Source organism: Ranitomeya variabilis, chromosome 2 (assembly GCF_051348905.1).
Source record: "Ranitomeya variabilis isolate aRanVar5 chromosome 2, aRanVar5.hap1, whole genome shotgun sequence".
Classification (NCBI taxonomy): domain Eukaryota; kingdom Metazoa; phylum Chordata; class Amphibia; order Anura; family Dendrobatidae; genus Ranitomeya; species Ranitomeya variabilis.
Window position 1 is genome coordinate 822663977 of NC_135233.1, and position 14376 is coordinate 822678352.

General features: G+C 47.0%; 1 protein-coding gene across 2 annotated transcripts in view; it reads right to left on the reverse strand.

Moving 5' to 3' along the window:
• The window catches only part of TINAG (tubulointerstitial nephritis antigen), a 284737-nt gene that overhangs the window by 52193 nt on the left and 218168 nt on the right, over window positions 1-14376 (reverse strand). The gene's annotated exons all lie outside the window — the stretch shown is intronic.

Sequence of the window (14376 nt, forward strand, 5' to 3'; positions counted from 1 at the left end):
ACTTTTAAATAGGTTCCAGGGGTACACGGGCAGCATTGGTGTGGTCAGTGGAGGAGTATTGCAAGTAGGGGCTGCAGACAGGCTATCAAAGGCCTAAAATACCAAACAGTAGGCACTCATGGCAGTTTTACATCGGTTACATGGATACACAGGCAGGCACTCCAGGCAGCATTGTGGTCAGTGGAGGAGTATTGCAAGTAGGGGCCGCAGACAGGCTATCAAAGGCCTAAAATAACAAACAGTAGGCAGTCATGGCAGTTTTACATCGGTTACATGGATACACAGGCAGGCACTCCAGGCAGCATTGTGGTCAGTGGAGGAGTATTGCAAGTAGGGGCCGCAGACAGGCTATCAAAGGCCTAAAATAACAAACAGTAGGCAGTCATGGCAGTTTTACATCGGTTACATGGATACACAGGCAGGCACTCCAGGCAGCATTGTGGTCAGTGGAGGAGTATTGCAAGTAGGGGCCGCAGACAGGCTATCAAAGGCCTAAAATAACAAACAATAGGCTCATTGCAGTTTTACAGCGGTTACATGGATACACAGGCAGCTAGGTGGTGAGTGGAGGAGTATTTAAAGTAAGGACCGCAGACAGGCTATCAAAGGCCTAACATAACAAACAATAGGCTCATGGCAGTTTTACAGCGGTTACATGGATAGACGGGCAGGCAGCTTGGTGGTGAGTGGAGGAGTATTTAAAGTAGGGACCGCAGACAGGCTATCAAAGGCCTAACATAACAAACAATAGGCTCATGGCAGTTTTACAGCGGTTACATGGATACACGGGCAGGCAGCTTGGTGGTGAGTGGAGGAGTATTTAAAGTAGGGACCGCAGACAGGCTTCAAAGGCCTAACATAAGAAAATGGGCTGGCTGTAGGCACTTTATAATTGGTTCCAGGGGTACACGGGCAGCAGTGGTCTGGCCAGTGGAGGACTAGTGGAAGGAGGGACCGCAGACAGGCTTCAAAGGCCTAACATAAAAAAATGGGCTGGCTGTAGGCACTTTATAATTGGTTCCAGGGGTACACGGGCAGCAGTGGTCTGGCCAGTGGAGGACTAGTGGAAGGAGGGACCGCAGACAGGCTTCAAAGGCCTAACATAAAAAAATGGGCTGGCTGTAGGCACTTTATAATTGGTTCCAGGGGTACACGGGCAGCAGTGGTCTGGTCAGTGGAGGACTAGTGGAAGGAGGGACCGCAGACAGGCTTCAAAGGCCTAACATAAAAAAATGGGCTGGCTGTAGGCACTTTATAATTGGTTCCAGGGGTACACGGGCAGCAGTTGTCTGGCCAGTGGAGGACTAGTGGAAGGAGGGACCGCAGACAGGCTTCAAAGGCCTAACATAAAAAAATGGGCTGGCTGTAGGCACTTTATAATTGGTTCCAGGGGTACACGGGCAGCAGTGGTCTGGCCAGTGGAGGACTAGTGGAAGGAGGGACCGCAGACAGGCTTCAAAGGCCTAACATAAAAAAATGGGCTGGCTGTAGGCACTTTATAATTGGTTCCAGGGGTACATGGGCAGCAGTGGTCTGGCCAGTGGAGGACTAGTGGAAGGAGGGACCGCAGACAGGCTTCAAAGGCCTAACATAAGAAAATGGGCTGGCTGTAGGCACTTTATAATTGGTTCCAGGGGTACACGGGCAGCAGTGGTCTGGCCAGTGGAGGACTAGTGGAAGGAGGGACCGCAGACAGGCTTCAAAGGCCTAACATAAAAAAATGGGCTGGCTGTAGGCACTTTATAATTGGTTCCAGGGGTACACGGGCAGCAGTGGTCTGGTCAGTGGAGGACTAGTGGAAGGAGGGACCGCAGACAGGCTTCAAAGGCCTAACATAAAAAAATGGGCTGGCTGTAGGCACTTTATAATTGGTTCCAGGGGTACACGGGCAGCAGTGGTCTGGCCAGTGGAGGACTAGTGGAAAGAGGGACCGCAGACAGGCTTCAAAGGCCTAACATAAAAAAATGGGCTGGCTGTAGGCACTTTATAATTGGTTCCAGGGGTACACGGGCAGCAGTGGTCTGGCCAGTGGAGGACTAGTGGAAGGAGGGACCGCAGACAGGCTATCAAAGGCCTAACATAACAAACAATAGGCTCATGGCAGTTTTACAGCGGTTACATGGATACACGGGCAGGCAGCTTGGTGGTGAGTGGAGGAGTATTTAAAGTAGGGACCGCAGACAGGCTTCAAAGGCCTAACATAAGAAAATGGGCTGGCTGTAGGCACTTTATAATTGGTTCCAGGGGTACACGGGCAGCAGTGGTCTGGCCAGTGGAGGACTAGTGGAAGGAGGGACCGCAGACAGGCTTCAAAGGCCTAACATAAAAAAATGGGCTGGCTGTAGGCACTTTATAATTGGTTCCAGGGGTACACGGGCAGCAGTGGTCTGGCCAGTGGAGGACTAGTGGAAGGAGGGACCGCAGACAGGCTATCAAAGGCCTAACATAACAAACAATAGGCTCATGGCAGTTTTACAGCGGTTACATGGATACACGGGCAGGCAGCTTGGTGGTGAGTGGAGGATTATTTAAAGTAGGGACCGCAGACAGGCTTCAAAGGCCTAACATAAGAAAATGGGCTGGCTGTAGGCACTTTATAATTGGTTCCAGGGGTACACGGGCAGCAGTGGTCTGGCCAGTGGAGGACTAGTGGAAGGAGGGACCGCAGACAGGCTTCAAAGGCCTAACATAAAAAAATGGGCTGGCTGTAGGCACTTTATAATTGGTTCCAGGGGTACACGGGCAGCAGTGGTCTGGCCAGTGGAGGACTAGTGGAAGGAGGGACCGCAGACAGGCTTCAAAGGCCTAACATAAAAAAATGGGCTGGCTGTACGCACTTTATAATTGGTTCCAGGGGTACACGGGCAGCAGTGGTCTGGTCAGTGGAGGACTAGTGGAAGGAGGGACCGCAGACAGGCTTCAAAGGCCTAACATAAAAAAATGGGCTGGCTGTAGGCACTTTATAATTGGTTCCAGGGGTACACGGGCAGCAGTGGTCTGGCCAGTGGAGGACTAGTGGAAGGAGGGACCGCAGACAGGCTTCAAAGGCCTAACATAAAAAAATGGGCTGGCTGTAGGCACTTTATAATTGGTTCCAGGGGTACACGGGCAGCAGTGGTCTGGCCAGTGGAGGACTAGTGGAAGGAGGGACCGCAGACAGGCTTCAAAGGCCTAACATAAGAAAATGGGCTGGCTGTAGGCACTTTATAATTGGTTCCAGGAGTACACGGGCAGCAGTGGTCTGGCCAGTGGAGGACTAGTGGAAGGAGGGACCGCAGACAGGCTTCAAAGGCCTAACATAAAAAAATGGGCTGGCTGTAGGCACTTTATAATTGGTTCCAGGGGTACACGGGCAGCAGTGGTCTGGCCAGTGGAGGACTAGCGGAAGGAGGGACCGCAGACAGGCTTCAAAGGCCTAACATAAAAAAATGGGCTGGCTGTAGGCACTTTATAATTGGTTCCAGGGGTACACGGGCAGCAGTGGTCTGGCCAGTGGAGGACTAGTGGAAGGAGGGACCGCAGACAGGCTTCAAAGGCCTAACATAAAAAAATGGGCTGGCTGTAGGCACTTTATAATTGGTTCCAGGGGTACACGGGCAGCAGTGGTCTGGCCAGTGGAGGACTAGTGGAAGGAGGGACCGCAGACAGGCTTCAAAGGCCTAACATAAAAAAATGGGCTGGCTGTAGGCACTTTATAATTGGTTCCAGGGGTACACGGGCAGCAGTGGTCTGGTCAGTGGAGGACTAGTGGAAGGAGGGACCGCAGACAGGCTTCAAAGGCCTAAAATAACAAACAATAGGCTCATGGCAGTTTTACAGCGGTTACATGGATACACGGGCAGCTTGGTGGTGAGTGGAGGAGTAGTGCAAGGAGTGTCTGTCCCAGTACTCCCAAAATATAAATAGATGTTAATGTCTCGCAAAACAACCAAAACAAAAAAAAAGGTGGCATACTTAGGTACAGGGGTGGGCTCATCTGCTGAGTTTCTGACATAGTAATTTGGCAGTAACTATTTAATGGTGCCAATATAGGACACAGACACAGACTACTTTAAGTTGCATCATAGATGTCTACAAATTTGTATTGTCAGTGCCAGACATTGAATGATGTCAGCGAATAGACTAAAGATTGGTGGAGCTGTGCGACATAATTTTGGTAGATAATGGTAGAGCACATTTTGAGCTGGGGTAGGGGGGAACTCTCTTGAGGCCGGCGGGACCGCCCCAGGGCCCCTCATGTTACAACGGTGTGTCTGACGTTGGGTGCGCACCACCACCGCCAGAGACACTACATTGTACTATGAGGGACCCAGTAGCAATGCCGTCAACCAAAAGCGAGCACACCCACCTCTTCAGACAAACAGCAGTCTCACGGGTGCTTGCGCCAAGTCGCGATACCACGGCCCCGTGTGGGGAGTTTTGCCATTTAGGGAGGTGTAAACATGTCGTATGCTGTACAATCAGCTGCAGCAAATTAGACATTAGAAAAGTAATTCACAGGCAAGAGCTTTTCATAGGAAAGCTAGGTGTCGGCTGGGCAAGGTGGGGCAAAAGATTTCGAAATCCAGTTGTGGTTCATTTTAATGAATGTTAGATCGTCAACATTTTGGGTAGCCAGACGAGTCCTTTTTTCGGTTAATATTGAACCTGCAGCACTGAATACTCTTTCTGATAGGACACTTGCTGCCGGGCAAGCAAGCTCCTGCAATGCATATTCTGCCAATTCTGGCCAGGTGTCTAATTTGGAGGCCCAGTAATCAAATGGGAATGACGGTTGAGGGAGAACATCGATAAGGGATGAAAAATAGTTAGTAACCATACTGGACAAATGTTGTCTCCTGTCACTTTCAATTGATGCAGCAGTACCTGTCCTGTCTGCGGTCATAGCAAAATCACTCCACAACCTGGTCAGAAAACCCCTCTGTCCAACGCCACTTCTGATGTGTGCACCCCTAACACTCCTAGTCTGCTGCCCCCTGGAGCTCGTGTGAGAACGATCACGTGCGCTGTGTGCTGGGAATGCCTGAAGCAAACGGTCAACAAGAGTTGATTGTTTGGTTGCTAATATTAGTTCCAAGTTCTCATGTGGCATAATATTTTGCAATTTGCCTTTATAGCGTGGATCAAGGAGGCAGGCCAACCAGTAATCGTCATCGTTCATCATTTTCGTAATGCGTGTGTCCCTTTTTAGGATACGTAAGGCATAATCCGCCATGTGGGCCAAAGTTCCAGTTGTCAAATCTCCGGTTGTGATTGGTTGAGGGGCAGTTGCAGGCAAATCTACGTCACTTGTGTCCCTCAAAAAACAGAATCCGGCCGTGACACGCAACCAATTTCCTGTGCCCCCGGGAAAGGTTCGGCATTAAAAATATACTCATCCCCATCATCCTCCTCGTCCTCCACCTCCTCTTCGCCCGCTACCTCGTCCTGTACACTGCCCTGACCAGACAATGGCTGACTGTCATCAAGGCTTTCCTCTTCCTCTGGTGCAGACGCCTGCTCCTTTATGTGCGTCAAACTTTGCATCAGCAGACGCATTAGGGGGATGCTCATGCTTATTACGGCGTTGTCTGCACTAACCAGCCGTGTGCATTCCTCAAAACACTGAAGGACTTGACACATGTCTTGTATCTTAGACCACTGCACACCTGACAACTCCATGTCTGCCATCCTACTGCCTGCCCGTGTATCCTCCCACAAATAAATAACAGCACGCCTCTGTTCGCACAGTCTCTGAAGCATGTGCAGTGTTGAGTTCCACCTTGTTGCAACGTCTATGATTAGGCGATGCTGGGGAAGGTTCAAAGACCGCTGATAGGTCTGCATACGGCTGGCGTGTACAGGCGAACGTCGGATATGTGAGCAAAGTGCACGCACTTTGAGGAGCAGGTCGGAGAACCCAGGATAAGTTTTCAATAAGCACTGCACCACCAGGTTTAAGGTGTGAGCCAGGCAAGGAATGTGTTTCAGTTGGGAAAGGGAGATGGCAGCCATGAAATTCCTTCCGTTATCACTCACTACCTTGCCTGCCTCAAGATCTACTGTGCCCAGCCACGACTGCGTTTCTTGTTGCAAGAACTCGGACAGAACTTCCGCGGTGTGTCTGTTGTCGCCCAAGCACTTCATAGCCAATACAGCCTGCTGACGCTTGGCAGTAGCTGGCCCATAATGGGACAACTGGTGTGCAACAGTGTCATCTGCCGATGGAGTGGTTGGCAGACTGCGTTCTGTGGAAGAGCTGTAGCTTCTGCAGGAGGACGAGGAGGAGGAGGAGGAGGGGGTGTGAACGCCTACAGCCAACTGTTTCCTAGACCGTGGGCTAGGCACAACTGTCCCTAAATTGATGTCGCCTGTGGACCCTGCATCCACCACATTCACCCAGTGTGCCGTGATGGACACATAACGTCCCTGGCCATGCCTACTGGTCCATGCATCTGTAGTCAGGTGCACCTTTGTACTCACAGATTGCCTGAGTGCATGGACGATGCGCTGTTTAACATGCTGGTGCAGGGCTGGGATGGCTTTGCTGGAAAAAAAGTGTCGACTGGGTAGCTCGTATCGTGGTTCAGCATACTCCATCAGGGCTTTGAAAGCTTCGCTTTCAACTAACCGGTAGGGCATCATCTCTAACGAGATTAGTCTAGCTATGTGGGCGTTAAAACACTGTGTACGCGGATGCGAGGATAAGTACTTCCTTTTTCTAACCAGAGTCTCATGTAGGGTGAGCTGGACTGGAGAGCTGGAGATCGTGGAACTTTCGGGTGTGCCGGTGTACATGGCAGACTGAGAGACGGTTGGAGACGGTATTGTTTCCGCCGGTGCCCTAGATGCAATATTTCCTCCTACAAAACTGGTGATTCCCTGACCCTGACTGCTTTTGGCTGGCAAAGAAACCTGCACAGATACTGCCGGTGGTGCGGAAAATGGTGTCCTTACAGTGACGGAAGGGATGTTGCGTTGCTGACTAGCTTCATTGGCCGAGGGTGCTACAACCTTGAGGGACGTTTGGTAGTTAGTCCAGGCTTGAAAATGCATGGTGGTTAAGTGTCTATGCATGCAACTAGTATTTAGACTTTTCAGATTCTGACCTCTGCTTAAGCTAGTTGAACATTTTTGACAGATGACTTTGCGCTGATCAGTTGGATGTTGTTTAAAAAAATGCCAGACTGCACTCTTCCTAGACTCGGATCCCTTTTCAGGGATTGCAGACTGAGCTTTAACCGGATGGCAACGCTGTGCTCCAACAGGTTTTGGCTTTGACACGCGTTTTGGGCCAGATACGGGCCCGGCAGATGGAACTTGTTGCGATGTTGATGCCTGCTGCGGCCCCTCCTCCACCTCCGCTTCTGAACTACTGCCGCCTGCACCCTGTTCCCCCAATGGCTGCCAATCGGGGTCAATAACTGGGTCATCTATTACCTCCTCTTCGAGCTCGTGTGCAACTTTGTCTGTGTCACTGTGTCGGTCGGTGGTATAGCGTTCGTGGCGGGGCAACATAGTCTCATCAGGGTCTGATTGTGGATCTGTACCCTGAGAGGGCAATGTGGTGGTCTGAGTCAAAGGAGCAGCATAGTACTCTGGCTGTGGCTGTGCATCAGTGCACTCCATGTCAGAATATACTTGTAATGGGCATGGCCTGTTAAATGTTTCACTTTCTAAGCCAGGGACGGTATGTGTAAAGAGCTCCATGGAGTGACCCGTTGTGTCGCCTGCTGCATCCTTCTCTCTTGTTGTAGTTTTTGCTGAGGAGGACAAGGAAGCGACTTGTCCCTGACCGTGAACATCCACAAGCGACGCGCTGCTTTTACATTTACCAGTTTCGGAAGAGGAGGCAAAAGAGCTAGAGGCTGAGTCTGCAATGTAAGCCAAAACTTGCTGTTGCTGCTCCGCCTTTAAAAGCGGTTTTCCTACTCCCAGAAAAGAGAGCGTTCGAGGCCTTGTGTAGCCTGATGACGAAACTGGCTCCACAGCTCCAGACTTAGGTGGAATATTTTTATCCCCACGACCACCTGATGCTCCACTACCACTACCATCATTACCAGCTGACAATGAACGCCCACGACGACCTCTTGCACCAGACTTCCTCATTGTTTTAAAATCTTAACCAAAGTAACTTTATTTGTTGCTGTCAAACAACTTACACGGTGAGCTATAACTTCAGTATGATTTCAATATCCCTTAACAGGTTGGTGAGACCACAAGGAAAATCAGGCACAATGTTACACACTCTGTTTTCTGTGGCACAAAATCACAGAGATGACACACACGCAGGACTGTCACTCAAGCACTAATGTCAATATTAATCTCCCACCTAATTTATTTTTTTTTTTTCTCAGGGAGACTTTAGAAACCAAATAATATTTAAAAAAAAAAAAAAAAAAAAAGGCTTTCTATGGCCCACAATTAGAGAGAGAGAGGTGGCACACCCAGGAGTCAAGACTGGCGCACAAGCTGAAAGGGCAATATTACTCTCCCACTGTTTTTTTAATTTTTTTTTTTATTTCAGGGAGACTTTAGAAACCAAATAATATTAAAAAAACCACAAAAAAAAATAGCCTTTCTATGGCCCACTGAATGAGAGAGAGAGAGGTGGCACACCCAGGAGTCAAGACTGGCACACAAGCTGAAAGGGCAATATTACTCTCCCACTGTTTTTTTATGTATTTTTTGTTTTTTAAGGGAGACTTTAGAAACCCAATAATATTTAAAAAAAAAAAAAATAGGCTTTCTATGGCCCACTGAATGAGAGGGAGAGAGGTGGCACACCCAGGAGTCAAGACTGGCACACAAGCTGAAAGGGCAATATTACTCTCCCACTGTTTTTTTATGTTTTTTTTTTTTTTCAGGGAGACTTTAGAAACCAAATAATAAGAAAAAAAATAAATAAATAAATAGGCTTTCTATAGCCCACTGAATGAGAGATAGCACACACAGCAGTGGCACACAAGCCCTGACTGAGGCCAATATTTTTCTCCCACTGATTGATGTAGTGTTTTTGTGTTGAGGTAGATTTTAGAACACAAATCAAGGAAAAAAAAAAAAATGCTTTCTATGGCCCACTGAATGAGAGAGAGGTGGCACACCCAGGAGTCAAGACTGGCACACAAGCTGAAAGGGCAATATTACTCTCCCACTGTTTTTTTATGTTTTTTTTTTTTTAAGGGAGACTTTAGAAACCCAATAATATTTAAAAAAAAAAATAAATAGGCTTTCTATGGCCCACTGAATGAGAGGGAGAGAGGTGGCACACCCAGGAGTCAAGACTGGCACACAAGCTGAAAGGGCAATATTACTCTCCCACTGTTTTTTTATGTTTTTTTTTTTTTTTCAGGGAGACTTTAGAAACCAAATAATATTAAAAAAAACAAAAAAAAAATAGCCTTTCTATGGCCCACTGAATGAGAGAGAGAGGTGGCACACCCAGGAGTCAAGACTGGCACACAAGCTGAAAGGGCAATATTACTCTCCCACTGTTTTTTTATGTTTTTTTTTTTTTAAGGGAGACTTTAGAAACCCAATAATATTTTAAAAAATAAATAAATAGGCTTTCTATGGCCCACTGAATGAGAGGGAGAGAGGTGGCACACCCAGGAGTCAAGACTGGCACACAAGCTGAAAGGGCAATATTACTCTCCCACTGTTTTTTTATGTTTTTTTTTTTTTTTTCAGGGAGACTTTAGAAACCAAATAATATTAAAAAAACCAAAAAAAAAAATAGCCTTTCTATGGCCCACTGAATGAGAGAGAGAGGTGGCACACCCAGGAGTCAAGACTGGCACACAAGCTGAAAGGGCAATATTACTCTCCCACTGTTTTTTTATGTATTTTTTGTTTTTTAACCCCTTCCCGACATTTGACGTACTATCCCGTCGAGGTGGGGTGGGCCCGTATGACCGCCGACGGGATAGTACGTCATCATCGATCAGCGGCGCTCACGGGGGGAGCGCGGCCGATCGCGGCCGGGTGTCAGCTGCATATCGCAGCTGACATCCGGCACTATGTGCCAGGAGCGGTCACGGACCGCCCCCGGCACATTAACCCCCGGCACACCGCGATCAAACATGATCGCAGTGTACCGGCGGTATAGGGAAGCATCGCGCAGGGAGGGGGCTCCCTGCGGGCTTCCCTGAGACCCCCGGAGCAACGCGATGTGATCGCGTTGCTCTGAGGGTCTCCTACCTCCCTCCTCGCCGCAGGTCCCGGATCCAAGATGGCCGCGGCATCCGGGTCCTGCAGGGAGGGAGGTGGCTTACCGAGTGCCTGCTCAGAGCAGACACTTGGTAAGCCTGCAGCCCTGCACAGCAGATCGTCGATCTGGCAGAGTGCTGTGCACACTGCCAGATCAATGATCTGTGATGTCCCCCCCTGGGACAAAGTAAAAAAGTTAAAAAAAAATGTTTCCACATGTGTAAAAACAAAAAAAAAAAAAAAATTCCTAAATAAATAATAATAAAAAAAATATATTATTCCCATAAATACATTTCTTTATCTAAATAAAAAAAACAAAACAATAAAAGTACACATATTTAGTATCGCCGCGTCCGTAACGACCCAACCTATAAAACTGCCCCACTAGTTAACCCCTTCAGTAAACACCGTAAGAAAAAAAAAAAAAAAACGAGGCAAAAAACAACGCTTTATTACCATACCGCCGAACAAAAAGTGGAATAACACACGATCAAAAAGACGCATATAAATAACCATGGTACCACTGAAAACGTCATCTTGTCCCGCAAAAAAAAAGCCGCCATACAGCATCATCAGCAAAAAAATAAAAAAGTTATAGTCCTGAGAATAAAGCGATACCAAAATAATTATTTTTTCTATATTTTAGTTTTTATCGTATAAAAGCGCCAAAACATAAAAAAATGATATAAATGAGATATCGCTGTAATCGTACTGACCCGACGAATAAAACTGCTTTATCAATTTTACCAAACGCGGAACGGTATAAACGCCTCTCCCAAAAGAAATTCATGAATAGCAGGTTTTTGGTCATTCTGCCTCACAAAAATCGGAATAAAAAGCGATCAAAAATGGTCACGTGTCCGAAAATGTTACCAATAAAAACGTCAACTCGTCCCGCAAAAAACAAGACCTCACATGACTCTGTGGAGCAAAATGTGGAAAAATTATAGGTCTCAAAATGTGGAGACGCAAAAACTTTTTTGCTATAAAAAGCGTCGCTGGTTTCACACTTGCGTTTTTGTCTGCAGCGTTTTTTGCACAAAAAAACGCATGCGTTTTTTCCCTATATTTGACATTGAAAACGCATGCGGTTTTTTTGTACGCGTTTGGTCGCGTTTTCAAACGCATGCGGTTTTTTTCTGCATGCGTTCATTTTCAGAAATACAACCTGCAGTATTTTCTTGCGTTTTTAAGCACATGCGTTTGTTTGCGTTAAAAACGCATGCATTTTTATCGAAAAAAAACAGAAAACACACTGAAAAGCCACCCACCACCATCAAGGTGATAAAGGGATCCAAACCCTAACCCTAACTCTACCCCTAACCTCACCCCTAACCGTTTAATGAACATTTTCTGACAGTCATAGTGCCACGTATTTCAGTGCCACGTATTTCAGTGCCACGTATTTCAGTGCCACGTATTTCTGTGCCACGTATCACGTATTTCAGTGCCACGTGTTTCAGTGCCACGTATTTCAGTGCCACGTATCACGTATTTCAGTGCCACATATTTTAGTACCACGTATTTCAGTGCCACGTATTTCAGTGCCACGTATTTCAGTGCCACGTATTTCAGTGCCACGTATTTCAGTGCCACGTGTTTCAGTGCCACGTGTTTCAGTGCCACGTATCACATATTTCAGTGCCACGTATTTAAGTGCCACGTATTTCAGTGCCACGTATTTCAGTGCCACGTATTTCAGTGCCACGTATTTCAGTGCCACGTATTTCAGTGCCACGTATCACATATTTCAGTGCCACGTATTTAAGTGCCACGTATTTCAGTGCCACATATTTCAGTGCCACGTATCACGTATTTCAGTGCCACGTGTTTCAGTGCCACGTATTTCAGTGCCACATATTTCAGTGCCACATATTTCAGTGCCACGTATTTCAGTGCCACATATTTCAGGGCCACGTATTTCAGTGCCACGTATTTCAGTGCCACGTGTTTCAGTGTCACGTGTTTCAGTGCCACGTGTTTCAGTGCCACATATTTCAGTGCCACGTATCACGTATTTCAGTGCCACGTGTTTCAGTGCCACGTATTTCAGTGCCACATATTTCAGTGCCACATATTTCAGTGCCACGTATTTCAGTGCCACGTATTTCAGGGCCACGTATTTCAGTGCCACGTATTTCAGTGCCACGTGTTTCAGTGTCACGTGTTTCAGTGCCACGTGTTTCAGTGCCACGTATTTAAGTGCCACGTATCACATATTTCAGTGCCACGTATTTCAGTGCCACGTATTTCAGTGCCACGTATTTCAGTGCCACGTATTTCAGTGCCACGTATCACGTATTTCAGTGCCACGTGTTTCAGTGCCACGTATTTAAGTGCCACGTATCACGTATTTCAGTGCCACGTATTTCAGTGCCACGTATTTCAGTGCCACGTATTTCAGTGCCACGTATTTCAGTGCCACGTATTTCAGTGCCACGTATTTTAGTGACACGTATTTTAGTGACACGTATTTCAGTCACGTTTAGGGTTAGGGTTAGGGCTAGGGTTGGAGGTAAAGTTAGGGTTAGGGTTTGGATTACATTTACGTTTGGATTAGGGTTGGGATTAGAATTATGGGTGTGTCAGGGCTAGGGGTGTGGTTAGGGTTACCGTTGGGATTAGGGTTAGGGGTGTGTTTGGGTTAGGGTTTCAGGTAGAATTGGGGAGTTTCCACTGTCCAGGCACATCAGGGGCTCTCCAAGCGCGACATGGCGTCCAATCTCAATTCCAGCCAATTCTGCGTTGAAAAAGTAAAACAGTGCTCCTTCCCTTCCGAGCTCTCCCGTGCGCCCAAAAAGGGGTTTACCCCAACATATGTGTTATCAGCGTACTCGGGACAAATTGAACAACAACTTCTGGGGTCCAAATTCTCTTGTTATCCTTAGGAAAATAAAAATTTGGGGGGCTAAAAATCATTTTTGTGGGAAAAAAAAGATGTTTTATTTTCACGGCTCTGCGTTATAAACTGTAGTGAAACACTTGGGGGTTCAAAGTTCTCACAACACATCTAGATAAGTTCCTTGGGAGGTCTAGTTTCCAATATGGGGTCACTTGTGGGGGGTTTGTACTGTTTGGGTACATCAGGGGCTCTGCAAATGCAACGTGACGCCTGCAGACCAATCCATTTAAGGCTGCATTCCAAATGGCGCTCCTTCCCTTCCGAGCTCTGTCATGCACCCAAACAGTGGTTCCCCCCCACATATGGGGTATCAGCGTACTCAGGACAAATTGGACAACAACTTTTGGGGTCTAATTTATCCTGTTACCCTTGTAAAAATACAAAACTGGGGGCTAAAAAATCATTTTTGTGAAAAAAAAAAAGAATTTTTATTTTCACGGCTTTGCGCTATAAACTTTAGTGAAACACTTGGGGGTTCAAAGTTCTCAAAACACATCTAGATAAGTTCCTTGGGAGGTCTAGTTTCCAATATGGGGTCACTTGTGGGGGGTTTGTACTGTTTGGGTACATCAGGGGCTCTGCAAATGCAACGTGACGGCTGCTGACCAATCCATTTAAGTCTGCATTCCAAATGGCGCTCCTTCCCTTCCGAGCTCTGTCATGCGCCCAAACAGTGGTTCCCCCCCACATATGGGGTATCAGCGTACTCAGGACAAATTGGAAAACAAATTTTGGGGTCCAATTTTTTCTGTTACCCTTGTAAAAATACAAAGCTGGGTGCTAAAAAATCATTTTTGAGAAAAAAAATAAAAATTATTTTCACGGCTCTGCGTTATAATCTGTAGTGAAACACTTGGGGGTTCAAAGCTCTCAAAACACATCTAGATAAGATCCTTAGGGGGTCTACTTTCCAAAATGGTGTCACTTGTAGGGAGTTTCAATGTTTAGGCACATCAGGGGCTCTCCAAACGCAACATGGCGTCCCATCTCAATTCCAGTCAATTTTGCATTGAAAAGTCAAATGGCGCTCCTTCCCTTCCAAGCTCTGCCATGCGCCCAAACAATGGTTTACACCCACATATGGGGTATCATCGTACTCAGGACAAATTGGCCAACATTTTTTGGGGTCCAATTTCTTCTCTTACCCTTGGGAAAATAAAAAATTGGGGGCGAAAAGATCATTTTTGTGAAAAAATATGATTTTTTATTTTTACGGCTCTGCATTATAAACTTCTGTGAAGCACTTGGTGGGTCAAAGTGCTCACCACACATCTAGATAAGTTCCT